The 27,396-nt window shown below is 39.0% G+C and overlaps 1 protein-coding gene across 1 annotated transcript in view; it reads left to right on the plus strand.

Annotated features, from left to right (window-relative positions):
• Positions 1–27,396, plus strand: part of JMJD1C (jumonji domain containing 1C) — a 369,857-nt gene that overhangs the window by 19,341 nt on the left and 323,120 nt on the right. The gene's annotated exons all lie outside the window — the stretch shown is intronic.

Below are 27,396 nucleotides of genomic sequence, written 5' to 3' on the forward strand. Positions count from 1 at the left end.
ACTAATTTTTTTCACTTATTTATTATAATACTGTTATAATTTCTTCCCATAGTTTCAAAAGAAGTTAATTTAAATATCTTTGCTTCTTCAAGTACAGAATAAATGTGATGACATTTTAACTTAAAATATTTTCAGCACTTTTTGAACCTAGATACTTATTTTAGAATGAGTTGTGTAACTCTTTACTATGGATTAATAACTTTTCCAAATTTTCAAAAGTAATCACAAGTCAGGATACATAGCAATCATGTATCAGCTGCAGGAAGAAAAGACTTCTGATTTCTCTGTCTCTTCCTCCTCTCTGCCTTCTTTTGAAATATGATTGGAGATCTAGATTGGAAAGAAAATATTAAAGTTATTTGGGTAACTTTCTAATCTTCCCAGCCTTTTTCTAACTTTATGTGAGTTTATTACCTCTACTTCTAGCAGCTACTCGTCTGGTCTGTGAAAATAGCTGAACCATAGGGCGGTGCCTGTGGCTCAAAGAAGTAAGGCGCCGGCTCTATATGTCAGAGATGGTGGGTTCAAACCCAGCCCTGGCCAAAAACTGCAAAAAAAAAAAAAAAAAAGAAAATAGCTGAACTATAAATTAATCTATGTGTAAAACCAGAACATTTATGTTTCTCTTTTATGTGCTATTGAAGTTACTGTGTTTACAATATGTACTTTCAGTAATCAGAAGTTTTGTTTCTGTCTAGTTAAAAGTAGCCTGTGATTCTTACATATGTGTTGATCTGTATTTTAATATATCTATTTAAAATTTTCTGCTATAAATATATTATTTCATCAAGTCTTTGTACTCATATTTTGCTTGAATTATGAGTGGTGTTGAACTCATGCACTGCTGGTGGACTGCAAACTAGTACAGCCTTTATGGAAAGAAGTATGGAGACTCCTCAAAGAACTAAAAGTAGACTTTCCATTTGATTCTGCAATTCCATTAGTAGGTATCTACCCAAAAGAAAAAAAGCCATTTTACCATAAGGACATTTGCATGCAAATGTTTATAGTAGCTCCATTCACAGTTGTAAAGATGGGGAAATAACTCAAGTACCCATCAACTCATGAATGTATTAAAAAACTGGCCTGGCGAGATGGCTCATGCCTCGCATTCTGGGAGGCCGACGGGGGTGGATTGCTTGAGCTCTTGCGTTCTAGACCAACCTGAGCAAAAGCAAGACCACATCTCTACTAAAAATAGAAAAACTGATGCGAGAGGATCACTTGAGTCCAAGAATTGGAGGTTGCTGTGAACTGTGATGCCACGGAACTCTACCCAGGGTCACAGCTTGAGACTCCGTCTCAAAAAAAAAAAAAAAGACAGAAAAACTGGCATATGTATAACGTGGAATGCTTTTCAGCCATAAAAAAAGATGGAGACTTTGTATCTTTCATATTTACCTGTAAGGATTTGGAGAACATTCTCCTAATTAAAGTATCACATGACTGGAAAATCAAGCATCCCACGTACTCAATACTAAATTGAAACTAGTATATTAACAACTACAGGTCCACATGAAAGAAAAACTAGATTAAATTCAAGAAGGGGGTGAAGAAGGTGTTTAGTAATTTTCCACCTAACAGGTACAGTGTACTGATATATGGCCACTTCCTGGGTGAAGAACTCAACTACAACTGCGACTTTACCTTACCAATGCAAAGAATGTAACCAAATCATATTCTCTCATATTAATAGTACTAATATGAAATTTAAAAAAATGAATGGTGTTGGGCCGTGCTTGTGGCTCAGTGAGTAGGGCGCTGGCCCCATATACCAAGAGTAGCAGGTTCAAACCCGGCCCCGGCCAAACTGCAACCAATAAATAGCCCAGCGTTGTGGCGGGCGCCTGTAGTCCCAGCTGCTCGGGAAGCTGAGGCAAGAGAATCGCGTAAGCCCAAGAGTTAGAGGTTGCTGTGAGCTGTGTGACGTTATGGCACTACTGAGGGCGGTAAAGTGAGACTCTGTCTCTATTAAAAAAAAAAAAAAAGAATGGTGTTGAAATAAGATAAGGGCAAGAATAAAGAAGAGACAAAAGAAAGAAACCCAGACAATTTAAAATCATCTTTCATTTATTCCACTTACAAAGACAGCTAAACACTTTTATCTGACATTTCCCTTGGAGATGTAACTGTTATCTAGGCCCATGTTTTAATCAGTGCCTCATACCTAAAACAGAAAGAAGACTTTAAGTTAATATTGGAGTCATTCAGGCAAAATGTGGTGGGTTATTTTTCTGAATTATTTTCAATTGCTTTTGGTCCCCTCACCCTCTACTTTCAATTTGACACTTTGGACTTAAATCACACTTGTATAGTGTGATTTATTTTCTTATTTCCTTTTTCTTACATTTTTAGTGACTTTTTATTTATTAATTTTTTTCTTTTTCTTTTTTTTTTTTTTGAGACAGAGCCTCAAGCTGTTTCCCTAGGTAGAGTGCGGTGGCATCACAGCTCACAGCAACCTCATACTTTTGGGGTTAAGCAATTCTCTTGCCTCAGCCTCCCAAGTAGTTGGGATTACAGGTGCCTACCACAATGCCCGGCTGTTTTTTATTGCAGTTGTCATTATTGTTTAGCTGGCCCTGGCCGGGTTCGAACCTGCCAGCCTTGGTGTATATGGCTGGTGCCGTAACCACTGTGCTACGGGTGCCATAACCTTTTTATGATTAAAAAATTTTTTATTATAGGGCGGCACCTGTGGCTCAAGGAGTAGGCTGCCAGCGCCGTATACTGGGGGTGGCGGGTTCAAGCCCGGCCCTGGCCAAATCTTTAAAAAAAAAAGAAAAAAAATGTTTATTATAGATTAAAATCTCTCTTCTCAACATTAATTTCATCATACTTTGTTCCTATTAGAAGGAACCTTTTAAATTTGGAGTCTCAGCTTGCCTTTGAAAGAAAAAGTGATAACACTCTGGCCGGGCACGGTGGCTTATGCCTATAATCCTAGCACTCTGGGAGGCCGATGTGGGTGGATTGCCTGAGCTCACAGGTTCCTGACTAGCCTGAGCAAAAGCGAGACCCTGTCTCTAAAAATATCCAGGTCTGTGGTAGGTGCCTATAGACCCAGACACTTGGGAGGCTGAGGCACAGAGAGTGGCTTAAGCCTAAGAGTTTGAGGTTGCTGTGAACTATGACACCATGGCACTCTACCAAGGGTGACAAAGTGAGACTGTCTCAAAAAAACAAACAAAAATAGCCGGGCGTTGTGGCTGGCGCCTGTAGTCCCAGCTACTCGGGAGGCTGAGGCAAGAGAATCGCTTAAGCCCAGGAGTTGGAGGTTGCTGTGAGCTGTGTGAGGCCACGACACTCTACCGAGGGCCATAAAGTGAGACTCTGTCTCTACAAAAAACAAACAAACAAACAAAAAAAACAAACTCTCTATAAGGGTAAGGAATTTCTGCTAACTTGGATTTTTTTTTTTAAATTTAGAATGCATTCTCTTTTGTGCTGACAAATAGCAGTTTCTGAAGTTGGCAAGGAAATCTTCCTCTTGGGACTCTGATAGAAATGTTGTGGCAGGTATCTGATGAAACTGCTTAGAGAACTCTCTGAAAGTTGCTTATTTGTCTGGAAAGAGTCGGAAGCCCCAATCTGCTTTTTCCCCTGAGGGCTATAGCTATACACTTTTTTTTTTTTTGTAGAGACAGAGTCTCACTTTATGGCCTTCAGTAGAGTGCCATGGCATCACACAGCTCACAGCAACCAACTCCCGGGCTTAAGCGATTCTCTTGCCTCAGCTTCCGGAGTAGCTGGGACTACAGGCGCCCGCCACAACGCCCAGCTATTTTTTGGTTGCAGTTCAGCCGGGGCCGGGTTTGAACCCGCCACCCTCGGTATATGGGGCCGGCGCCTTACCAACTGAGCCACAGGCACCACCCAGCTATACACTTTTATGGGAACAACTATGAAAGATTCTGTCATGACAGTGTGAAATAGAACAATACCAATGCATACATTTAAATTTGGTACTCCAAAGCAAAATTTCAGACATAATGAAGAAGGGGTTCTTTATGGTAAAGATAAGCTTCAGCAATGTTTATATCCACCTTCTTGGGAGAGAAAGAGAGATGGGAAAGAAAAGGGAGCTTTTCCTTTTCTTCTTATTTTCTATTTATTCTAAACAGTCCACAACTAAACCTGACTGCTTTATGAGAGTCTCTATGTAAGAAAAGGAAGGAGGATCAAGAGTTGTTGGTACAGATTCCCTCTTATTATTTAAAAAAAAGGGTAGGTTTTTGTTTACATTTTTTTTTTTTTTTAGAGACATAGTCTCACTTTATCGCCCTTGGTAGAGTGCCATGGTGTCACAGCTCACAGCAACCTCCAACTCCTGGGCTTAGGCGATTTTCTTGTCTCAGCCTCCTGAGTAGCTGGGAATATAGGCGCCTGCTACAATGCCCAGCTATTTTTTGTTTGCAGTTTGGTGGGGGCTGGGTTTGAACATACCGCCCTCGGTATATGGGGCCAGCACCCTATCCACTGATCCACAGGTACTGCTCTTTGTATACTATCTTAATGAATACATATTATTTGAAAGTATTACATATGTAATTATTATATATTAATTATATATAATGGAATTATATATAATAATGGAATTATATATAATAATGGAATTATTATAATTAATGGAATTATTTTGAAACAGATTAAGTGAAGACAGGAAAAGAGGCAGTAGCTAAAAATAATTGTGAGGAGGATAAAGAAAAAGTGGTAATGAAAAAGAAAAGCTGTAATAGTAAAACAGGATAAGAAAGGTAAGAGAAAAGATGCAAGCACAGAATTTAAGGAAAAGAACTATTGCTATTTTCTCCATTTCTGCCAGCTCCATTGTTTCTGTCAACTTTTGGGCCACCTCAAGGGCCTACACATTAAGTTGTGTGACTGCTGAGCAAGGTAATTAACAACTCATTGTCTCAGTTTCTTATTTCTGCAGTTAGTAAACCAGTAGTTAACCTCATTGGGTTACTGTGTAGATTAAATAAGCTGTACGTAGATTGCTCAGTGGAGTTCCTGGTGCATAGGTAAGTGCTCAGTAAATGTTATCTATTATTTTTATCCTCATCACTGTCATAATTAATGCCACCTTTATTCATGTATTCAGCAAAAGTTTAGTAAATACTTGTATTAGAACCTGTTGATTAAATAAGACAAAGTCCTTGTCTTCAAGAAGCTTTAATTCTTGTGAACCGGGCAAATAAATAAGCAAAACAGGAAATAATTAGAGATTATGCTAAGTGCTATAACACCACAACACCCAGCTATTTTTGTTGTTGTTGTTGTTATTGTAGTTCTTGTTGTTTAGCAGTCCTGGGCTGGGTTTAAACTCACCAACCCTGGTATATGTTGCTGGTGCCCTAACCACTGAGCTATGGACGCTGAGCCTTTTTTTTTTTTGAGACAGAGTCTCACTTTGTCACCCTCAGTAGAGTGCCGTGGCATTAGGCGCCTGCCATAATGCTCAGCTATTTTTTAGAGATGGGGAGTCTTGCTCTTTTTCAGGCTGGTCTTGAACTCTTGAGCTCAAGCAATCCATCCACCTCAGCCTCCCAGAGTTCTAGGATTACAGGCGTGAGCCACCGTGCCTGGCTCATTTGTAAACTTGCTTAAATTCAATCAGTTATTATTGGTTTATCCTAGAGTACTAGGATGATAGGTGTGAGCTATGGTGGCCAGCCTGGTCAGTGACTTTCAACCCTCTGGTCTCCTTGTCTTTCCTTTTCATGTGTCTAGAAAATCTTCGATCCAGGATCAGTCTTATCCAGAGTTTTTTCTCAGCCTCAGCACCACTGACATTTTGGACCAGGTAATTGTTTGCTGTGGAGTGCCATCATTGGCACTGTAGGCTATTTAGCAGCATCCTGGCCTCTATCCACTAGATGCCAGTAGCAACCCCCTTCCTGCCGAGGTTGTGACACCGAAAATTGTCTGTAGACATTGCCAAATATCCCAAGAAGACCATGACCCTCCTATGTTGAGAATCATTAGATTAATTTTATGCTTTATTTTCCCTTTCATCCGTGTTCCTGATGAAAAATCATACAGTTAGTTCATTGTCATAATAAAGGCCTATTTTCTGATTTCAACTAGGTCCTTAATTTTGCCTGGCAGTCCTTTTATGTTTTCCTAGTCAACTTTCTCTTCCATATTTTCCCAGGGCTCTTTTAAACCTCCTTTATTCTCTCCAAAGTTCCCCTCTCATTACCTTCTTCTCAGAGATGACCTTGTCTTCCTTCTCTTTAAAGAGAAAAGAAAATAAAAGCTATTATATTTTTTCTTTCTCAACTTTGTGATATCAACCATGAACTTACCTGAATTTGAATTTTGGCTCCAGCATTTAACAAATTTTGTGACCTTTCTTAAGTTACCCTTTAAGTCTCACTTTCTTCATCTATATCATGGCTATCATAATAGAAATCATCATGTAACGTACTCAGCACAGAGCCTTGCCCATAGAGTTAGATGATAATGGGGAATAGGGAATGCCGCAGCTGAGGAAGAGGGGCCATTTTATGTAAAGTTCTAAGAGATCCTCACTTCATGGTAGTATTTTAGTAGATAGCTGAAGAAAGTGAGCAGTAAGCCTTACAGAATTATTTGGAGAATAGGCTTTTAAGAAATGTGACTGTAAATTAAGAGATAGCAGGGAAGCTAATTATAGGGTGCTGTGCAGTTAAGGGACTGGGTAGGCTCCTTGTTGTTTTTTAAATGGGAGAGACATGACCTTTTTTTTTTTTTTATTGTTGGGGATTCATTGAGGGTACAATAAGCCAGGTTACACTGATTGCAATTGTTAGGTAAAGTCCCTCTTGCAATCATGTCTTGCCCCCATAAAGTGTAACACGCACCAAGGCCCCACCCACCTCCCTGCTTCCCTCTTTCTGTTCCCCCCCCATAACCATAATTGTCATTAATTGTCCTCATATCAAAATTGAGTACATAGGATTCATGCTTCTCCATTCTTGTGATGCTTTACTAAGAATAATGTTTTCCACGTCCATCCAGGTTAATACGAAGGATGTAAAGTCTCCATTTTTTTTAATGGCTGAATAGTATTCCATGGTATACATATACCACAGCTTGTTAATCCATTCCTGGGTTGGTGGGCATTTAGGCTGTTTCCACATTTTGGCGATTGTAAATTGAGCTGCAATAAACAGTCTAGTACAAGTGTCCTTATGATAAAAGGATTTCTTTCCTTCTGGGTAGATGCCCAGTAATGAGATTGAAGGATCAAATGGGAGGTCTAGCTTGAGTGCTTTGAGGTTTCTCCATACTTCCTTCCAGGAAGGTTGTACTAGTTTGCAGTCCCACCAGCAGTGTAAAAGTGTTCCCCTCTGTCCACATCCATGCCAGCATCTGCAGATTTGAGATTTTGTGATGTGAGCCATTCTCACTGGGGTTAGATGATATCTCAGGGTTGTTTTGATTTGCATTTCTCTAATATATAGAGATGAGGAACATTTTTTCATGTGTTTGTTAGCCATTCGTCTGTTGTCTTTAGAGAAAGTTCTATTCAAGGAGAGACATGACCTTTTTAAAATGCTCATAGTGGACAGGCACAGTGGCTCAGGCCTGTAATCCCAGCACTCGGGGAGGCTGAGGCGGGAGGATTGCTTGAGCCCAGGAGTTTTAAGACCAGCCTGAGCAAAGTGAGACCCCATCTCCACTAAAAAAAGAAGTACCTGGGTGTGGTAGTGGGCACTTGTAGTCCCAGCTCCTCAGGAGGCTGAGGTAGGAGGATTGCTTGAGCCCAGGAGTTTGGGGTTGCTTTGAGCTAGGCTGAGGCCATGGCACTCTAGCCTAAGCAACAGAATAAGACTCTGTCTCAAAATCAAACAAATAAGATTCAAACTTAAGTAAGTACCAGGTGTTGGTCAATTGGTCCCTGCTAACATGTATACCTTCAGCTTCACCACTTTCTCTATCTATACTTCTCTGTCCTCCAGTTTCCCCCAATTGTATTGTTTCAGTAAATGGTTCTAAGCTTCAGTCATACTGTACTGAAGTTTTTGTACTTCTTCACATATGACATGTTCGCATAAGCTTTCTGTTTTTCACGTTTACCCGAAACCCTTTACCTTCATCTTACCCCCTTCTTTGGCTGACTTTCATTTGGTCTTCAGACTTTGGATTAGTTGCTCCTTCTCTGTGCTCTCTTCCATTGATTTAGTATCTTCTTGGATTTCACCCTTTCTAACACTAAATTGTAAAGGTCTTTTTACTTGTCTTTGTCTCTACTAGTAAACTTTATGGGAGCAGAGGCTACATATTTCCTGTTCACTTTGATCCCTTTACAAGGCAGCAGTACCTGCTTGTACAAATCAAATCAGATTTAATTGCTGATTAGATAGAGAAAAATATTAATTCATGCATACAGTACACTATAGTACCATTACTTAACAGTTACTTTGTGCTAGGCCTGTGTGAAGTGAAAGGTCCCTACTGGTTTCAAAGTGCTTCTGGTTCAGTTCTAGAAATAAAACATGCACAGTGATGCTTTTCCAAATACGAGTTCCCTTAACTCAAAATCAGGGCAAGGCCTGCATGGTGGCTGACACCTGTAGTCCCAGCATTTTGTGAGGCCAAGGCAGGATGATGACTTGACCCCAGGAGATTAAGGTTACACTGAGCTTTCATGATGCCACTGCACTCTAGCCCAGATAATAGAGCAAGACACTGTTTCCAAAGAAAAAATACCTGAGTAAATTTGTATATTTTAAATACCTTTTTGTCAATTGTGAGAATTTTATTTCCAGGATAAAATTTTACTCATTATTTTATCTTGAAGTGGAAAGAGCTTAGAAAAAGAAACAGCATTGAGGGGAGAGGAGAATATCTTTTTCTCTGATTTTTCTTTTTCTTTTTTTCCTATTTCTGTTTCATATGAATAAAAACTTGAGCAGTAGAAATGAAGATTGTAAAAAGGACTTGCATTCCCTGAAGAGAACTTGATAGCAAGAGGATTTTGAAAGAGACAGGCATAGAAAGAGAAGAGTACAGGAAGTATTTCAAGAAGAACCATAGATATGGGCTGTGCGCCTGTGGCTCAAGCAGCTAAGGCACCAGCCATGTACACCTGAGCTGGCGGGTTTGGATCCAGCCCGGGCCTGCCAAACAACAATGACGGCTGCAATCAAAAAATAGCCAGGTGTTGTGGCCAGTGCCTGTAGTCCCAGCTACTCTGGAGGCGGAGGCAGGAGAATCGCTTAAGCCCAGGAGTTGGAGGTTGCTGTGAGCTGTGACGCCACAGCACTCTACCCAGGGTGACAGCTTGAGGCTCTGTCTCAACAACAACAAAAAAAAACATAGATATTTTCTTCCATGTTTTAAAAGTTTTTATACAAGAATATCCTTTCAAAAATAAAAACAGGGTGGTGCCTCTACCTCATTGGCTAGGGTGCCAGCCACATACACTGAGGCTGGCGGGTTCAAGCCTGGCCCAGGCCACCTAAAGCAACAATGACAGCTGCAACAAAAAAAAATAGCAGGGAGTTCTGGCGGGCACCTGTAGTCCCAGCTACTTGGGAGGCTGAGGCAAGAGAGTCGCTTAGGCCCAGGAGGTTGCTGTGAGCTGTGGTGCCATGACACTCTACCGAGGGTGACATAGTGAGACTCTCTCTCAAAAAAACTCCAAAAAACAAACAGTAAACACCTAGCATTTACTAAGTACTTACTCTGTGACTAGCATGAGAAAGGTGTGGCTCTTGCATCACAACAATGCACCAGCTCACACAGCACTTTCTGTGAGGGAGTTTTTAGCCAGTAAACAAATAAGTGTATTGGAACACCCTCCCTACTCCCCTGATCTGGCCCCAATAACTTTTTTTCTTTGCCCGAAAGATAAAGGAAACATTGAAAGGAAGATGTTTTGATGGCATTCAGGACATCAAGGGCAATATGAGGACAGTTCTGATGGCTATTCTAGAAAGAAGGTTTCAAAATTGCTTTCAAGGGTGGACTAGGCGCTGGTGTCAGTGCATAGCTTCCCAAGGAGAGTACTGTGAAGGTGACGACGGTAGTGATACTCAGCAATGAGATATGTAGCACTTTTTCTAGGATGAGTTCACAAACATAATTATAAGACCTTGTAAATTGGCATGGATATTCTTTTTATTTATCCTTGCCATTTTTTTTAAATCTAAGAGAATATAAAAATTAATTTGTCATTGCTTTCATTGGTTTGATCAAGATTTTATGTTTTCAATACTATGCAGCCTTAAAGAAAGATGGAGACTTTACCTCTTTCATGTTTACATGGATGGAGCTGGAACATATTCTTCTTAGCAAAGTATCTCAGGAATAGAAGAAAAAGTATCCAATCTACTCAGCCCTACTATGAAGCTAAATTATAGCTTTCACATGAAGGCTATAACCCAACTATAGCACAAGATTATGGGGAAAGGGCCAAGGGAGGGGGGTAGGTTTTGGTGGAGGGAGGGTAATGGGTGGGGCTACATCTATGGTGCATCTTAGAATGGGTACAGGCGATTGCACTAATGTACACAGCTATGATTTAACAAGAAAAAAAGGATTCTATGTTTTCAACTATTTTTCCACAAAAATCTCAAGTTCAACTATAAATTCTCTTATCACAAAGTCTGCTATTGAAGTTCAAGTAAGTAGTATGCCTGTTCTCAGAAAGGAGGGAATAAATACTAGGAAAAAGGGTTATTCATTTGGAAAATTTATATCACTAAAAGTTATATATTGAAAAATTATTAAATGAAGAAAGCAGCATTATCTCAAAAGATAAGAGGTTCATAGATTCATTTTTGGCATCATTGTTGGGATCATTCATAGCGAATGAAATCTGATGTCATAGTGTAAACATTGGTATTGGAGGCTTGCGATCCAATCTTGGCTCTTTCTCTCCTTACTCCTATGAAGTCATGTTCATAATTTAGGCATTCTATTTCTTTTCAACTTCAATTTCCATACCTGAAAAAGTGGAGATAATATCTCTTAAGATTATTGTTAGGACTAAATGAGATAATTCATGTTAAATGCTTATCACGGGCTTAATATTTCGTGCTGATAATTATTAGCAGTTAACTTGCTGAAGTACTGTGCTAATGATTAGCAACCTAATGTGTCTGGATTAGAAGGAAAATATAATTAAAATTTCCAATTCTAATAGAAAAGGGAAAAATTTTAAATGAATCATAGTTAAAAATATGTATTAATTTTATATATTATTGAGTAATTACATCCTTTTACATCTAATTCTGTTGAGAATTAGATTACGTGTAAAATAGATACCAGCTGCAATCTGATTTGCAAGTATAATCAAGATAATAAAATGCATTGTGGAAAGATAATCCATCTTTTTTGTGAAGTTTTCAAAGAGATGGCACAACAGGGGTGGGGAGGGAGAGGGGGTGCATGAAACCTGGTTGTTATTATTAACCCCTCCTCCCACTTAGAAACAAAAAGATTTTTTTCCCAGTCTGCGGCAGCTGACATTTGGCAATGATTTGGAGACACATGTGTGGGTGAGTGGGACGAGGCGGTACTGCTGTAATCTAGTAGGTAGAGGCAGGAATATTGCTCAACTTCCTCAAATGCAAAGAAAACAGGCTCCCCCTTCTCTGAACAAACCATTATCTGTCCTAAAATGTAATAATGCCAAGGTTGATACTCCCTAATCTAGACTTATACAATCGTTTTACCTGGGAGTTAATAGCATTATGCTGGTATGTTTTGTGGTTTTGTACTTTGGAAATGATTGAATTCTTTTAATCTTTCATACTTTATTTGTAACTGAAAATAGTCCTTTTTGCTTTTCAAATAGTATTAGTTTTCATGAGAATGTAAACTAGTAAATTTATTAGGTAATTACTTCATTTTCTTGATGAATAAAAGGCAATCCAGGTGAGCCATTTTAAAGATAATTTTGGCTGACATGTAGTTCTTTTATATTAGATTTTATAGTTACGGTTTGGGATGAGTTCTTTTATGAGAGGAGTTATTTAACCAGAGCTGTTGAGATTTTACAAAATAATCATACTTGATTAGGTCAACCATATATGTTAAATTAGGAATTAAATTTTGTTTTTTAGACAGAGTCTTACTCTGCTTTCCTCAGTAGAGTGCCGTGGAGTCATGGCTCACAGTAACCTCAAACTCCTGGGCTCAAGCGAGCCTCTTTCCTCAGCCTCCCAAATAGCTGGGATTACAGGCATGTGACACAGTGCCCAGCTAATTTTGCTATTTGTAGTAGTGATGGGATCTCACTTTTGCTCAGGCTGGTCTCAAACTCCTGAGCTTAAGTGATCTACTAGCCTCAGCCTCCCAGAGTGCTAGTATTACAGGCGTGAGCCACCATACCATGCCAGGAAGTTAATTTTTAAAAAATTAGGAAGCATTACATTGAATTTATATATATTCATTTTTTTTTATTATTTCAGATTAGTATGAGGGTACACATGATTAGGTTACATTGTTTGCATTTCTTTTTTCTTTTGAGACAGAGCCTCAAGCTGTCGCCCTGGGTAGAATGCTGTGGCATCACAGCTTACAGCAACCTCCAACTCCTGGGTGCAAGCGATTTTCTTGCCTACACCTCCCGATTTTCTTGGCGGGACTATAGGCACCCGCCACAATGCCCGGCTATTTTTTAGTTGTAGTTGTCATTGTTGTTTAGCAGGCCGAGCCTGTATTCGAACCCACCAGCTCAGTTGTTTGTGGCTGGCGCCTTAGCCGCTTGAGCCACAGGCGCCAAGCCCATTATTTGTATTTCTAAGTCTGAGTTACAGCTGTTTCCTTCACCCTGGAAGTCTGCCATATAGCATGCATTATTCCCTTTGGTTACTGACCTGTCTTGGCAATAGCCAATTGAGTGCTTCCTTTTATGCAGCTCTGTTCTTCAACTGTAGCATATATTCACTTCTTTAATTCTCACAGCGACTTCTTTATATAGGAACTATTATCATTCCATTTTATAGCCAGGAAGCTAGTGCAGTTTCTTACTCAAGTTACTTACTCACTATAACATAGGTAATAAAAGGTGGGTCTGGGATTAGAATTCAGTTGATGTGGACCCCTGTAATGGCCCAAACATATAATTCCACCCCTCTGGGAGGCCAAGGTGAGAAGATTGCTTGAGGCCTGGAGTTTGAGACCAGCCTGCATAACAGAGTTGTCTCTAAAAAAATAAAAAATAAATTAGCTAGGTGTGGTGACACACGCTGTTTTGGGGGGCTGAGGTGGGGAATCACTTGAGCCCAGGAGTTTAAGGTAAAATACTTTAATTACATCTCTCTAGAATAGACCTGTATATAGTAATTACTCATTTAATATGTTCAGTAAGTTCTTGGAAACTTTAGCTTTAAGCAAAATGATATATAATGAAACCATTTTTTTTTTTTTCTCAGTGTTATAGCAAAAGAATGAGACAACTTCATTCAAGGACCTGCTTTATGTCATTTCACTTAGTGGCAGTTTATAAGAACATATCCACGACATTCAGGACTAACTATATAGCCAAAAATAAATTGAAAGGCATATAATTTTAAAATTCAGCTTTGGAATGCAGTATACAATGAGTTTCTTAGACATCTAGATTAGGATGTGAAAGAATGGAAATTTGGAGTTTTTCTTCATCTCCATGGAGCTTCTGGTGTACACAGTCTGTAATCTAAGAGAAATTGATAATTCTTTCTCTGCTTGAGCTTCTCTTTTCTCCCCACATTTTTCCTTCCAGCTTCTGTTTATCACTTCTTGCTGTGTGCTTTACTAGTTTCTTTTTTGGATTTGGATTCTGTCCTGATTTTTGCCTCTTTCAATCCTCAAAATGATTTGAATAAACTGGAGATTAATTTATTTCCAAAAGAAATGTTTTAACGAGGTCTTAGGCGAGATCTAAAAATTGGCTGGGTGGCAAAAGACATTGAAAATACACAATTACAGCCAAGAGCACAGTATGTAAAGAAATAGACAACCTTCAGAATGGGAGAAGATTTTTGCAGGTTGTGCTTCTGACAAAGGTCTGATAACTAGAATCTACAGAGAACTCAAACTAATCAATATGAAAAGAATAAATAACCCCATTTCTATGTGGACAAGAGACTTGAACAGAAACTTCTCTGATGAAGACAGACCTACAAACACATGAAAAAATGCTCATCACCCTTAATCAGAGAAATGCAAATCAAAAATACTTTGAGGTATCATCTAACTCCAGTAAGATTAGCCCACATTACAAAATCCCAAAACTACAGATGTTGGTGTGGATGCGGAGAGAAGGAAATGCTTTTACACTGCTGGTGGAAATGCAAGCTAATATGACCTTTTTGGAAAGAAGTTTGGAGAACACTCAAGGAACTAAAAGTAGACCTACTGTTTGATCCTATAATTCCTCTACTAGGTATATGCCCAGATGATCAAAAATTAATTTCCAACAAAGACATTTGCACCAGAATGTTTAGTGCAGCCCAATTCATAATAACCAAGACATGGAAACAGCCCAAGTGCCCATCAACCCATGAATGGATTAACAAATTGTGGTATAGAGTGGTGCCTGTGGCTCAGTCGGTAAGGCGCCGGCCCCATATACTGAGGGTGGTGGGTTCAAACCCGGCCCCGGCCGAACTGCAACAACAACAACAAAAAATAGCCAGGCGTTGTGGCGGGCGCCTGTAGTCCCAGCTACTCGGGAGGCTGAGGCAAGAGAAACACTTAAGCCCAGGAGATGGAGGTTGCTGTGATGCCATGGTATTCTACCAAGGGCCATAAAGTGAGACTCGTCTCTAAAAAAAAAAAAAAAGCAAATTGTGGTATATATATATATACTATGGAATACTATGCAGCCATAAAAGATGGAAGCTTCGCATCTTTTATGTTTACCTGGATGGAGCTGGAACATCTTCTTCTTAGTAAAGTATCTCAAGAATGGAAAAAGAAGTATCCAGGCTCGGCGCCTGTGGCTCAAGCGGCTAAGGCGCTAGCCACATACACCTGACTTGGCGGGTTCGAATCCAGCCTGGGCCCCACCAAACAACAATGATGGCTGCAACCAAAAAATAGCTGGGCATGTGGCAGGTGCCTGTAGTCTCAGCTACTTGGGAGGCAGAGGCAGGAGACTCGCTTGAGCCCAGGAGTTGGAGGTTGCTGTGAGCTGTGATGCTACGGCACTCTACTCAGGGCGACAGTAGAGTATCCAATGTACTCAATACTACTAGAAAAAAAAGTATCCAATGTACTCAATACTACTATGAAATCAATATATAATCGTCTACACACTTATATGGATGGTAAAACATAACTATAGTCTAGGAGGTAGAAGGGAAGAGGAGAGAGAGGGAAGGGGAGGGGACATGGGAGGTGGGAGGGTATTTGGATGGACCTCACCTAATGTGCATGATGCAGTGGTACATTGCAAAACTATTAGGAAATGAGTATAATTGTGATGGATGTGTTACTTCAATGTAAGCATTTCACATTCTATTTTGAAGCAGTACCCTGAACCCCATAATGCATCAATGTACAAAGTTATGATTTAATAAATAATAATAATAAAATAAAACCTATATTTACTTCTATTATTAAAAAGAAAAAGAAAATACATAATTATGGCCAGGTGGGCTCATGCCTGTAATCCTAGCACTCTGGGAGGCTGAGACAGGTAGATTGTCTGATCTCACAATTCGAGACCAGTCTGAGCAAGAGCAAGACCCTATCTCTAAAAATAGCCAGGTATTGTGATGGGTCTGTAGTCCTAGCTACTTGGGAAGTTGAGGTAAGGGAATTGACTGAGCCCAAGAGTTTGAGGTTGTTGTAAGCTATGATGCCACAGCACTCTACTGAGGGCGACAAAGTGAGACTCTGTCTCAAAACTAAAAGAAAAAGAAAAGAAAATACACAATTAATAAACCACATTTGAATAATCTGTAATTGGCTGTGGTTTATTTCAAAAATATCTGTTGTTAAATGAAGTTTCTGAGTAAACTCAAAGCCACAGAATTAAGAAAGGTCATTTGTTCAGTTAGTGTGGTTACCACTCTTATTTCTAAAAGGAAAAAAAGTTTATTTTTAAGAGGAAATAAGTGTCCACTATTTTAAAGAATAAATTTTTTTATGTAGTAGATATGATATTTGTAATGAATGTTTGGACATTCTATAAACATAATTTCCAGGTAACTATAGGTGTCTTTTTTACAAGTAATAAAATATTATCTAACAGAAGTTAAAAACTGTTCCATTTTGTATCTATTTGTCAACCAAAGTCTAGAAAGTAGCTTCATGTCATTTATAGTCATACCTATAATCAAGGAGATTCTCTCTAGTTCCTAAAGAAAAACACTTAGTTTATTTCTCAATGAGTATAAATTGAATTTAGTAAAACATTTAAGGATTCAGTATATAATAATGTTTAAAAATAATTTCATAATGTGTCTAATATGAACGGCATTTTAAAAGTTTTACAAATATGAAATGCAGTTCTGATGAATCCACAATGTGGTTAATATGAAACATAAATTCTCTAACATGTAAACATGAATAAAATGGTAGATGATGAACATCCTTACCCTTTCCCCCCTAGAAAATTAATATCCCGTCATATGGAATAAAGTGAGGAAAAGGTTGTTGTTGAAAGGAACTTTGTTTCTTTATATTAGTAGCCAGAATCCTGGGCTTTCTCATTTGGCATTTATTCGGTTTTTTTCTTTTTTCACTGATTGATGTATTAGCAATGTCATAATAAAAAAGTTTGAATCTGCAGTGCTTTCTGTCAGAAATGGCGCTTGTATCTATAGGCATCCAAACTAGCTGTAATGGATAATTACTATCATACAATATCATTATTATTATTATTTTTTTTTTTTTCAGTTTTTGGCCGCAGCTGCGTCCGAACCCCCCACCTCTGCCATATGGGGCTGGCGCCCCACTCCTTTGAGTCACAGGTGCCGTCCTATTACTATTATTATTATTTTTTTAAGCAGTTCTGGCCAGGGCTGGGTTTGAACCCGCCACCTCTGGCATATGAGGCTGGCGCCCTACTCCTTGAGCCACAGGCTCCGCCCTATTATTATTATTATTATTTTTGCAGTTCTGGTTGGATCCAGGCTTGAACCTGCCACCCCTGGTATATGGGGCTGGTGCCCTACTCTTTGAGCCACAGGCACTGCCCCATACAATATTATTTTTAAGTTGTCAGTAACACACCGAGGGAAACTGTAATTGTATCCATCTTGTGATCTTTGTGTTCAGAACTTTCATTGCTAATAATATAGTGTGCTGACTTGTAAAACTATAGTTTAGGCTGGTTCTGAAGGATTCATTACTACTCTAATTGAACATATTTAGGAGATCCATGTAGAGGCTGAAATTGCTGCAAAAGATGGTCTCAGCATGGCCTTGGCATCTCATTCATTTTCACAGTTCTCCTCTTAGCTATTAAGATTAAAAGTCTTTTGGGGCGGTGCTTGTGGCTCAGTGAGTAGGGCACCAGCCCCATATATCGAGGATCACGGGTTTGAACCTGGCCCCGGCCAAACTGCAACAACAAAAAAATAGCTGGGCGTTGTGGCGGGCACTTAGCTGGAGGTTGTTGTAAGCTGTGAGGCCACAGCACTCTATCGAGGGTGATAAAGTGAGACTGTCTCTAAAAAAACTGAAAGTCTTTTTTCTATTTCTGTTGTCTTTTTTTTATTCTTCACATGATAAGTAGTTTTATTTCGCTAAAAAGAAATTCTTTCATAATGGCATTTCACAGTGCTCCTTCTCAATAAAATGAGAACCCTTTCCAACTGGATAGAACCTTTTATTAATATGTGGTATATTGGCCATAGAACATTGTTTTCTGACTGGACAGCCTCTGGAATAAAACTATATACCATAATATTAAAGCATACTTTTTTTTTGAAATCGTTGAAGAAATAGATATTCATTCTTTTATAATACTCCACGGTAATGGAAAATACAGAAAATTAGGGAGTATTAAAAAAAAAAATCTCTAGTTTATCTGCCACTGCCACCCAAAGAAAGCCACTGATAGCATTTAGATCTCCCAAAGATTTTTTTCCCCCTCTTTTTGATCACTGGGATCATCATTGTCTGAATCTTCCGAGGTAGAAATCTGGGGCTCATGTGTGATTAGTTACATTTAGAAGTCCTGTTATTTCTGTATCTACTCTGGTTCTTGAATATGTCTAGCTCCTCAGTTTATGACTCATTCATTTTCACAGCTCTCCACTTTAGATATTAAGTCATCTTCTCCACCTGGTCATAAAAACATTCCATCTGAGTGCTTTAAACAGAGAATGTGTGCAATTTATTAAGCTTGGGAAGCATTTTACATATGCTAGCCTCATCTATACCAACCCCTCACTAGGCACTTTATATATAACTTATATAGAGATTGATTATCCCCTAAAGGGAACATATATTTCTAAATATCAGTGGCCCTGTTTTATGCTTTTTATCCTGCTCAGAAATCTTTTTTCAAGAAGAAGAAAAAAAATTTAGATACGGGGTCTATGTTGCTCAGGCTCCTCTTGAACACCTCAGCTCAGGTGATCCTCTCACTTCAGCCTCCTGAGTAGCTGGAATTCCAAGTGCATACCATCACACCCGTCCCTTTTTATTATACTTTACTTCCCAGAAAAATGTTCCTTAACTTGCAAAACAACTTAGATGTCATCTTTCCTGAGGAAGTATTCTTACATAGCTTCAGTTAAAATTGCTTAATCTGATATTTTAGGGGAAACTAATTGTATTGCTTTATAGCAGTTGCCATATTGTGTTTTACATTGTTTACATACCTGCTTTCCTAGTTAGGTCAGGTAGGTACAGGTAACCTGTGATGTGGAATCACGAGATGGGTTTCAACTATCAGGTACTTCTAGGGAATCAAATTTTCTCTTTCGCCTTTGAGTTTTCTATTGCTTAGTTATTATTCTGCCCTTATAATTCTTCTACTTACGGTAGTCTAATTGATTCTCTGTATATATCTGCTTTATTCCAAAGATATCCAGAAGATTTTAAATATGTTTTACGGGAAGGGAGGACAAGAATAATTTTTAGGGGAAGAGGTCTAGGACTCCCAAAACTACTTTTTTTGGGTGCTACTTTCACTGGTATCTCTGTTCAAAATTTCAGTTTGGGGTTTTTTTTGTTGTTGTTGTTTGTTTTTTGTTTCTTCAGACAGAATCTTACTCTGTTGCCCTGTCTAGAGCTCTGTGCCATCATAGCCAAACCCTTGGGCTCAAGTGATCTTCTTGCCTCAGTTTCCTGAGTAGCTGGAACTACATGAGCCTGCCACAATGGCTGGCTGGTTTTTGTATTTTTAGTAGAGATGGTGTGTCACTCTTGCTCAGGCTAGTCTCGAACTCCTGAGCTCAAGCAATCCACTGGCCTCGGCCTCCCAGAGTATTAGGATTACAGGTGTGATAATTTTGCCCAGCGCAAAATTGTCAGTTTTTGAAAGAGGCCTTATTTATGTTGAAATTACTCAGTTTTCAGTTTCAAAAGTTCTTAGTACTTCTTATTGGCCTTTAGGAATATATCTAAAGAGAATTCTGAATGTATTGTCACAATGTTTATTTCAGTAGAATTCAACAAGGTAATACAACTTAGAAGTAGTGAGGATGACAAAAAGAAACTGAGGTTAATTAAGAAATATGAAAAAAGAGAAAAAAGGATTAGGTATCATAGCTTTGGAAGTTGCTAGATTACTGATTCATTATTCTGAGAATTTATAAAGGAAAAGAATCAAACACCCTGTTTTTACTGTTTAAACTCTGTTTCAGGTTAACCAAATAATTTAATTAGGGAAGGTTTTTTGAAGAATTTCAGTTAACCAATATAGATAGAATGATTGCCTTAGCATAGTTGTTCTCAACTTTCCTAATGCCGCAGCCCTTTAATACAGTTCCTGTGGGTTTCCACCCACACATTGAGAACTGCTGCCTTAGCAGATCACCTATGGTCAACCCCTAGGAAAATAATGGAAAATGGTCATTAGGTAAATTAAGCTGGTTATACTTAAAGAAAATAGTCAAACTGAACATCAGTGTAATTGGGACAACCAAACCTTGTGTGTGTCCTGATGTAATGGATTAGGAAAGTATATGTATCACCTATATTCTTGCCAAAAAATTAAAACTGAATGATGTGTCTAGATCTTACTACTAGTTTACAGGAAATATGAGGAATAGATGAATAAGTTCACAACAGGAGGAAACAGTCAACTAAATTTAGGATGTGAGAAATTCTATAGGACAAATAACTTGGTATAGCTTAAACAAGATGTATAGAGATGTATTAGCCACATACCATGGTTGGTTCTTATTTTGTTCCTGGTTTAGATAAACTAATGGTAAAAATTTCATTTTGAGGTAATTAAGAAAATTAGAAAATGGACTACATCTTAGATGATATTGAGGAATTTTTGCTAATTTAAATTTTTTTTTTTTTTTAAACAGAGTCTCATGTCGCCTTTGGTAGAGTGCTGTGACGTCACAGCTCACAGCAACCTCAAACTTTTGGGCTTAAGCAATTCTCTTGCCTCAGCCTCCCAAGTAGCTGGGACTACAGGTGCCCACCACAATGCCCGACTATTTTTTTGTTGTAGTTGTCGTTCGGCAGGCCCGGGCTGAGTTTGAACACACCAGCTCTGGTGTATGTGGCTGGTGTCTTAGTTGCCGGGCTACAGGCTGGAGTGCAGTGGTGTTATGCGTATCATAGTTCCCAGCAGCTTCCAACTACTGAGCTGAAGTGATCTTCCGACCTCAGCTTTCTGAGTAGCTGGAATTACAGATGTATGCCACTATGCCCATCTACTATTAAAACTTTTTTGGTAGTGATGGGGTCTCCCTATGTTGCCCAGATTGATCATGAACTCATGGACCCAAGCAATCCTGCCACCGTGGTATCCCAGAGTGGTGAGCTTACAGGCCATTATTGCTAATTTTGTGAGATACGGTAATGTCATTATAGGATAGTTGTTAACTGATAACAGTACATTCTTTACTATTTATGAGTGAAATGATACGATACTTTGGCGATGCCTGTAGCTCAGCAAGTAGGACACTGGCCACATACATTGATGTAGGTGGGTTCGAACCTGGCCCCTGCCTGCTAAAACAACAATGACAACTGCAACAATAACAAAAAAAGCCAGGCATTGTGGTGGGTGCCTGTAGTCCCAGCTACTTGGGAGTCTGAGGCAAGAGAATTGCTTAAGCCCAAGAGTTTGAGGTTGCTGTGAGCTGTGATGCTATAGCACTCAATGGAGGACAAAAAAGTGAAACTCACTTTGTCTCAAAAAAAAAAAATGTGATTTAAAACTTTTTAGATTTATGAGAGAAAAGCATAACTCCTGCTAATGTTAAGACCAATAGGAAATTTTCCTTGATAGTGTTTTTGAAGACACTATGTAATGTAGTATAAAAAGCATTTTTTTTTCAGACAGGAGTCTCACTGTTTTCCTCAGTATGGTGCAGTGGCATCAAGTGGTTGTCTTGGGCTCAAGCGGTTGTCTTGCCTCAGCCTCACAATCAGTCCCAATCCCAAGTAGCTGGGACTACAAGCACCTCCCACAATGCCTGGCTATTTTTTTTTGTTGTAGTTGTCATTGTTTGGCAGGCCTGGGCTGGGTTTGAACTCACCACCCCTGGTGTATGTTGCCGGTATCCTAAACACTGAGCTACGGGCGCTGAGCCTGTAAAAAGCATTTTAAATCGAGCTACGACAATAAGTATATGTTTCATAGCTTTCATTAAAATGTCTCGTGGAATCTTATCTATGATTAATTTCAGTGAAAGCAGCTGTAAGGTGAACCAATATTGATATATCCTAGGAACTTCACCCTCTGCTGTGCAGTTTCCTCAGTAGAATTCATTAGAAATGTTCTCATCTTTGCATCATTACAAATAAACACAATAAGTTCTCATTTATTCATCCTTTCTCTCCTCCCAAGTTCTGTTATGCCTTATTCCTCCAACCCTTTGTTGCGAATTACTTAATATAATATGTGAAGGAGAAAAATTTTCTTACAGCTATTCCTGTTGGCCAAGATTTTGTTGAATTTTGCTTTCTACAGCTTCCACCTAAAAAACAAGTCCTTTTTACAATATAAAAATATTGTATTAAAATAGACAGTTCAAATTGCCATAATCATCTATTTTTTTTTGTAGAGACAGAGTTTCACTTTATGGCCCTCGGTAGAGTGCCATGGCATCACATGGCTCACAGCAACCTCCAGCTCTTGGGCTTATGTGATTCTCTTGCCTCAGCCTCCCGAGCAGCTGGGACTACAGGCGCCCGCCACAACACCCAGCTATTTTTTGGTTGCCGTTTGGCCGGGGCCGGGTTTGAACCCGCCACCCTCGGTATATGGGGCCGGCGCCTTACCGACTGAGCCACAGGCACCGCCCCATAATCATCTATTCTTTTAGAGATTCTGATATTAGTTCCTTCCATTTCTCTCTAAAGAATCTAAATTTTAGGCTTGGCGCCTGTGGCTCAAGCGGCTAAGGCACCAGCCACATACACCAGAGCTGGTGGGTTTGAATCCGGCCCCGGCCTGCCAAAAGACGACAACTACAACCAAAAAATTAGCCAGGTATTGTGGTGGGTGCCTGTGGTCCCAGCTACTTGGGAGGCTGAGGCAAGAGAATTGCTTAAGCCCAGGAGTTTGAGGTTGCTGTGAGCTATGATGCCACGGTACTCTACCCAGGGGGACAGCTTGAGGCTCTGTCTCAAAAGAAAAAAAAGTCTAAATTTTAGTGTAACAAAGTGAACTCTATATATATGTAAAAGTGTTCTACAGACAATTCCCCATAGACATTGTTTATCAAGAGGTTTATTTAGTTCTTAGGTGGAAGTGAATTTGAGATACTTTGTGGCAGTGATCTGAAAAACAGATCCCTCTGTGTTATTGGTTAAATCTGAACCATTAAGGAGTGAAAATTGAAATGCCTAAGAAGAAGCGCACATTTTCTCTAATTTGCAGTGAGCCAAGAAAAGTATGCCTTGGGTGAAGCTGAGATTCTCCAGAAAATAATTTAAATTGTTATATTAGTTTTCTATTGCATCTTAACAAGTTGTCACAAATTTAGCAGTTTGAAACAACCCATATATATTATCTCACAGTTTCCATGAGTCAGGAGGTTGGACATACTTTAGGTGAGTCCTCTCTGCTCAGGCTCCCAAAAGCTGCAAATCAAGCATTGGCCAAGGCTAGCATCTCATTTTTTTAAATGAAAGTAGGGGTGCTCTTCCAAGCCCAGATAATTGTTGGCTGAATTCATTTCTTTCCAGCAATAGAACTCATAGCAACTTATTTTTCAAGGTCAGCTGTGACTGGAAAATCTCTGATCTCCTGATCCTCTTTTAAAGGGCTCAGTTGGCCCACTTAGGATAATCTCTTTTTTGATAATTTAAGGTCACCAATTATATACCTTACTTTTTTAATTTTTTTTTTTTCAAGACATAGTCTCACTATGTCACCCTCAGTAGAGTGCCATGGTATTATAGCTCACAGCAACCTCAAACTCTTGGGCTTAAGTGATTTTCTTCCCTCAGCCTTCGAAGCAGCTGGGACTACAGGCACCCACCACAACATCTGGCTATTTTTTTGTTGTAGTTGACATTGTTGTTTGGCAGGCCTGGGGCGGATTTGAACCTGCCAGGCTTGGTGTTATCTGGCCAGTACCTTAACTGCTGAGCTATGGGCACCAAGCCAATATATTACCTTACTTTGTTTTGCAAAATATTTTTACATCTGTGAGTGATAATAGTCTGTAGTGTGTGTGTGTGTGTTTCTCTTTGGAATTTCTTTGTCAAGTTTTTTTTATCAAGATAATGCTTGCCATAAAATGAGTTGGAACTATTCTCTTTTGTCCCGTTCTGTATAAAATTGGTATTATTTTATCCTTAAATGTTTTGTAGAATTTGTGAATAAGGCCATCTATTACTTGGGTTTTATTTATTGGAGGAGTTTTGACTACAAATTTAATTTCTTTAATAAATAGTGTCAGTATATTTATGTCTTCCTGAGTAAGCTTTGTAGTCGTGTCTTTTAGGAATTTGTTCATTTCATGTAAATTTATAAATTTTTTTTGCATGAGGTTTTTCAGAATTTCCCTCTATTATCCTTCTAATATTTGTAGAATCTATAGTGATGTCACCTCTCTCATTCCTTTTGTTGGTAATTTGTATATTTTCATCTCTTTACTTAATCTGTTGACTTAGCAAAAAAAAAAAAAATTCTTTTTTTTTTTGAGATGGAGTCTTATTTTGCTGCTCTTGGTAGAGTGCTCTTGCATCATAGCTCACAGCAACCTCAGACTCTTGGGTTTGAGCAATCCCGTTGCCTCAACCTTATGAGTAGCTGCGACTATAGATACTGTGCCCAGCTAGTTTTGGTATTTTTAGTAGAGATAGAGTCTTGCTTTGCTCAGGCTGATCTTGAACTCCTGAGCTCAAGCAATCCTCTCAGAGTGCTAGGATTATAGGCATGAACCACTGTGCCTTGGCCTATCAGTTTTTTTTAGGAGATGGGGGTCTCTCTACCTTTGAGTCCAGATTGGACCTGAACTCCTAACTTCAAGCGATCCTCCTGCCTCTGCCTCCCAATTAACTGGGACTACAGCCTAGGCCACTGCACCCAGCTTGATTTATCAGTATTATTAATCTTTCCCCAAACCAGCTTTTGGTTTCATTGATTTTTCTGTATTTTTCTTCATCGGCTTAATGGAATTTTTAAAAAATTCATTTTCTTCATTCTGATTGCTCAGGCTTACTTTGCCCTTCTTTTCCTGATTTTTCAAGGTACAAGTTTTACACTAAAATAACTTCCCCCCCCCCAAATAAGCATTTAATTATAAGTTTCATGCAAAGTACTTTTCTATATCCCACAAATTTTGACATGTTATGTTTTCATTTTCATTTAATTTCTACTTTTACTTGCAATTTTCATTTGATCATGGGGTATTTTTGCTTTATTAGGAAGTATACTGGCTCGGCACCTGTAACTTAGTGGCTGGGGCTCGGCCACATACACCAAGGCTGGAGAGTTCAAACCCAGCCCTGGCCTGCCAAACAACAATGGCAACTACAACAAAAAAATAGACGGGCCTTGTGGCAGGCTTCTGTAGTCCCAGCTACTTGGGAGGCTGAGGCAAGAAAATCACTTAAGCCCAAGAGTTTGAGTTTGCTGTGAGCTGTGACACCATGGCACCCTATCCAGGGTGACACAGTGAGACTCTGTCTCAAAAAAAAAAAAAAGAAGAAGTATGCCGATTCCAACTATTTGAGAATTTCCTAGAAATCCATTTTATTGATTTCTAGTTTAGTTCTAGTTCTTTTTTGTTCAGTTAACATACTTCATGCAGTTTCTGGGTTTTTGTTGTTACTGTGAAGATTTAGTTCATGGCTGAGAATATAGTCTGCCTTAGTGAATGACTATTCCATGTGCACTTGAAAACACTATATATACATATATATATATATATATATATTTTTTTTTTTTTTTTTTTTGAGACAGAGTCTCATTATGTTGCCCTCAGTAGAGTGCTGTGGTGTCACAGCTCATAGCAACCTCAAACTCCTGGGCTTAAGCAATTTTTTTGCCTCAGCCTCCTAAGTAGCTGAAACTACAGGCACCCGCCACAAAGCCTCGCAATTTTTTGGTTGCAGTTGTCATTCATTGTTGTTTAGCAGGCCTGGGCTGGACTCGAACCTGCCAGCCTTGGTGCATATGGCCAGCACTCTACTCACTGAGCTACAGGTGCCGAGCCAAAGACTACATATTTTGATGTTATTGGGAAGGGTTTCATGTAATTGTGACTTAGGTCAAGCTGATCCACAGTCTTCTAGTTGCGTGTGTTTTTATTCATTTCCCGTGCCTTGTCATAAAAATTACTAATAAATGAGTACTAATGTCTCTATAACAGTATGTTTGTGGATTTGTTCATTTCTTCTATTTTTCCTGTTATTTTTTGGGTTATGTATGTGGAAGCTCTGTTTATAGGTGCATATACAAATAGTATTTTAATGTGTTATTGGTGAATTGAGCCTGTTATAATCATTTAATGTCCCTCTTTATCTCTTACTCTGAAACATACTGTAATTTTCCTTGTGTGGACATCTACTTTTTCTGAGATTACTAGCCATTCTGTTTGTGGTTAGGGTTTTTTTTTTTTAGAGACAGAGTCTCACTTTATCAACTTCAGTAGAGTGCTGTAGCATCACAGCTCACAGCAACCTCCAACTCCTGGGCTTAGGCGATTTCTCTTGCCTCAACCTCCCAAGTAGCTGGGACTACAGGCAACCACCACAGCGTCTGGCTATTTGTTGTTGTTGCAGTTCGGGCTGGGCTGGGCTGGGTTCAGACCTGCCTCCCTCGGTATATCGGCCCGGCACCCCACCCACGGAGCCACAGGCACTGCCCTATGGTTAGGTTTTTGTTTGTCTGGTATATACATGTATGTAATTTCATACTTAACTTACCTATGTTTTTATATTTAAAGTAGGCTTTTTGGTAGAAAGAATATATTTAGGTATGGCTTATTTTATTCTGGCAGTCTGTTTTAGTGGCTGTGTTTGGATCATTCACATTTAAAGCAATTATTGACATGATTGGATTAAAATCTTGCTGGTTCTTGTTTGTTCCATTTGTTCTTTATTTCTTTTTTTTCTACCTTTTGTTGGGTTAGTTGAGTATGTTTTATGATTCCATTTTATCTTCCCTGTTGGCTTATTATTTATAACTCTTCTTTCATTTCTTTTTGTGTGGTTCCTTAGCTAGTTGTAATATACATTTTAATTAATCACAATGCACCTTCAAATAATATATCACTTCTTGTTAGTGTAAGAGGCTTAGTACCATATGCTTCCATTTTTTCCTTGTTATATTTTATGCTGTTGTGTCATACATTTTACTATAACCCTACAATGCATTGCTATAATTTTTGCCTGAGACAGTTATCTTTTGTAATGATAAAAAATGTGAATAAAGTTACTTTTCTTTAGTTTTATTTTAACCATTTCTGGAAATCTTTGCTTCTTTATATATGTCCACATTTCTCCCTTGTGTCGTATTTTTTCTTAATCCTGCTGGCAATGGCTTTGCCTTTCTTTGCCTGAAAAAGTCTTTTGTTATTATTTTGACTCTCTCTCTCTCTTTTTTTTTTTTTTTTTCTTGAGACAGAGACTCACTTTCTCGGTCTGGGTAGAGTGAGATGGTGTCATAGCTCACAATAACCTCAAACTCTTGGGCTCAAGTTATTTCTTTTGCCTCAGCCTCCCAAATAGCTGGGAATACAGGCGCCCGCCACAATTACTGGCTATTTTTTTTTTAGAGATGATGTCTTGCTCTGGCTCAGGGCCATCTCGGAACTGGTGAGCTCAAGGCAGTCTATCCACCTCGGTCTTTCAGAGTGCTAGGAT

This window comes from Nycticebus coucang, chromosome 3 (genome assembly GCF_027406575.1).
Source record: "Nycticebus coucang isolate mNycCou1 chromosome 3, mNycCou1.pri, whole genome shotgun sequence".
Taxonomy (NCBI): Eukaryota; Metazoa; Chordata; class Mammalia; order Primates; family Lorisidae; genus Nycticebus; species Nycticebus coucang.